Source organism: Microcebus murinus, chromosome 26 (genome assembly GCF_040939455.1).
Source record: "Microcebus murinus isolate Inina chromosome 26, M.murinus_Inina_mat1.0, whole genome shotgun sequence".
Classification (NCBI taxonomy): domain Eukaryota; kingdom Metazoa; phylum Chordata; class Mammalia; order Primates; family Cheirogaleidae; genus Microcebus; species Microcebus murinus.
In genome coordinates this window covers 1524515-1527797 of record NC_134129.1, presented here as the reverse complement: position 1 = coordinate 1527797, position 3283 = coordinate 1524515, and the positions used below count along the sequence as shown (strand labels likewise).

The 3283-nt window shown below is 49.9% G+C and overlaps 1 long non-coding RNA gene across 1 annotated transcript; it reads left to right on the top strand.

The window, feature by feature from the left end:
- Positions 1-111: 111 nt before the first annotated feature.
- On the top strand, positions 112-1065 carry LOC142864724 (uncharacterized). Its single transcript, XR_012915064.1, has 2 exons — positions 112-772; positions 853-1065. It is a non-coding gene; the product is annotated as an uncharacterized LOC142864724 (long non-coding RNA).
- The last annotated feature ends 2218 nt before the right edge of the window (positions 1066-3283 follow it).

Here is a 3283-nt window from a genome sequence, read left to right as displayed (position 1 = left end):
GGGGGCGGGGCCTGCGCGGACCGGGGCGGGGCCTGCGCGCGGCCCGCCGGCCCTGTCACGGTCACGCGGCCCGGGAGGGACCCCAAGTCCGCGCCGCGGCCGCGCCTCCTGCCCCGCCTCTGGGCGCGGGCGCGGGCGCTGCGGGCGGCGGAGGCCCAGTCCCTCGCGGCCGAGAGGGGCCGGCGACAGAGTGCCCCCGCTCCACTTTTACATTCGGATCTTATGGCGTGCAGAAGAGCTTTTCCTTTCCAACGCTCCCACCTCTTTTCAGTTAAAAATCTGCTTTAGAAATAGCCAAAAACGTAGCTAGCATTTATGCGCCGAGCATTTTTGCGTACACTGTCGCATTTAGTCATGAAAACAAGCCAAAGGCGGGTTCCCCGGAAACGTCCCGGTTCGCCCAGGAGGGGTGCCGGGCCTGGAGCGGTGAAGCCACTCGCCCGAGGTCAGGCCGCCTGAACCCCAACCCACTTGGCGCCCCTCGCCCCTCTTCGCGTCCCCACTAGCCAGGAGACGGAAGACGCACAAATCCTAGGAAAGTCACGTTAGTGAGGCTGGGACATTCTCAATGGGTAGCACGGTCGTCTGCAGGTAAAGTAAATGGCAAATTCATTTTTTTTCCAGGGCTTTTTCCCGCCTAACAAATTGTACACCGGTGTCGCGGAGGAGCGTGCGGGGACCGCGAACGGCTCACAACGGAAAGCGGTGTCGGCACCGTGGGCGGCAGCGCTGGCACAGCAAGCTTTGAGACGTTGCCTGCAGTCTGCCGAAGGTAGGCCAGCATGAAACAAGGCGAGTTTCGTGTTTTGGAAAGTGTGAAAGCTGCTAGCCAACCCCCTTCTCCTTTATCAGGAGAAGCAACTAAAGTGAATGAAGCTCTTGCAGAAAATCCAGGACTTGTCCACAAATCTTGTTACGAAGATGGTTGGCTGATCGAGATGACACTGAGTAACCAACCCTTCAGAGCTAGATGAACAAATGAGTGGAGTGTATGAGAAACGCGTAAAATCGACTGCGTGAAAATGGAACCCCTAAATAAACTAGTATGAAATAACTTAAAAAAAATACACAGTCACTGCCTCTGATTTTTCCCATTTTTATGGCCTGCATGTCACTGGACTAAAGTTTCAAGCCTCTGTTCCAGCTTCTTCCATGTTTTTCTTTCATAAGATCTAAGTTAAGACCCCTATCTTAATTTTCAGTCGCAAAGCTTGTAACAGCAGTTGCGTGCTCAGGCTATGGGGCGTGCTCAGGCTAGGGGCCCATTGAGAGAATCGCCAGCAGCAGATTAGCTGAGTTAAAAGGACATTTGCATATAAAAAAGTAATTTCTAGGCCGGGCGCGGTGGCTCATGGCTGTAATCCTAGCTCTTGGGAGGCCGAGGCGGGCGGATTGCTCAAGGTCAGGAGTTCAAAACCAGCCTGAGCAAGAGCGAGACCCCGTCTCTACTATAAATAGAAATAAATTAATTGGCCAACTGATATACATATATAAAAAATTAGCCGGGCATGGTGGCACATGCCTGTAGTCCCAGCTACTCGGGAGGCTGAGGCAGAAGGATCGCTCGAGCCCAGGAGTTTGAGGTTGCTGTGAGCTAGGCTGACGCCATGGCACTCACTCTAGCCTGGGCAACAAAGTGAGACTCTGTCTCAAAAAAAAAAAAAAAAAAAAAAAGTAATTTCTAGTAACTTTGAGGCCCACATGGTGGCTCACGCCTGTAATCCTAGCACTCTGCAAGGCTGAGATGGGGGGATGGCTTGAGGTCAAGAGTTCCAGACCAGCCTGAGCAAGAGCAAGACCCATCTCTACTAAAAATAGAAAAATTAGCCGGGCATGGTGGCGCATGCCTGTAGTCCCAGCTACTGGGGAGGCTGAGGCAGGGGGATCGCTTGAGCCCAGGAGCTTGAGGCTGCTGTGAGCTAGGCTGACGCCACGGCACTCTAGATACTCTAGTCTGGGCAACGCAGCGAGATTGTCTCAAGAAAAAGAAAAAAAGATGGGTATCTCATTTTATTCTGTGTAAAGACAGTGTAGTTTTAAACTGTATCTACATATTCTTAACATTCCTCCCTTCAAAAGGTGTCGCTTAATTCTCCTTGTCTTGACTGAGCGATGCACTTAGGGACTTGGTTCTAATCAATCAAATATAGCAGAGGTGATGGTGTCTGACTTAAGAGACTAGTTCACAAAAGACATTGTGGGCTCCTCCTTGGATTGTCCACTCTATAGGAAGCCAGTTGTCATGTCCTGAGGACACTTTCAAAGCCCTATGAAAATGTCCCTGTGTTGAGGAACTGAAAACTTCTACCAAGAGCCAGAGAGGAACTAGGCTTCTTGCCAATAGCCATGTGAGTGAGCCATCTTGGAAGTGGATCCGCCTGCCCCAGCTGAGCCACCCCCCAAATTCGTGACCCATAGAAACTGAAATAATGTTCATTGTAAGCCACCAAGTTTTGAGGTAACTTGCCATGCAGCAGCAGATAACATACAGATTTGGGGAACACAAGTGGTATGGTACTGTAACAAATAGCAAAGACAGTATTCCTTTGGTACTGGTGGTGGGTGGAATCTGGAAGACTTTTGAACAGTGTTAGTGAGAGCCCAAAGTTCCTGGAAGAGAGTATTAGTAGAAGTCTGAAGGTCTTGAAGGAGACTGTCAGTAGTAGCACCTTTGGAAACGAGAATGTTATTGGAAACTGGAGACAACAGGTTCACCTACAGTAATGTGGAAAATGTAGCTAAGGAATTGGGTACTCTATGGCCGGGCATGGAGGCTGATGCCTGTAATCCTAGCACTCTGGGAGGCTGAGGCGGGAGGATCGTTTGAGCTCAGGAGTTCAAGACCAGCCTAAGCAAGAGTAAGACCCTGTCTCTACTAAAAATAGAAAGACATTAATTGGCCAGCTAAAAATACATAGAAAAAATCAGCCAGGCATGGTGGCGCATGCCTGTAGTCCCAAGCTACTTGGGAGGCCGAGGCAGGAGGATTGCTTGAGCCCAGGAGTTTGAGGTTGCTGTGAGCTAGGCTGATGCCACGGCACTCTAGCCCAGGCAACAGAATGAGACTCTGTCTCAAAAAAAAGAAACTGAAAAGGGAGCAAGAAAAGTGATTTTAGAAGCTGCTTCTAATTCTGAGTGGGCAATTGACCGTTAACACTAATGAGAACATACAATTTCCTGATCTACTACATTATTATCTAAGAAATCTAAGGCAAAAGGCACCAAACTACTTCCAAATGCAGCAACTTGCATGCAAAGACACTGTCCCCTGAAATCGACTCAA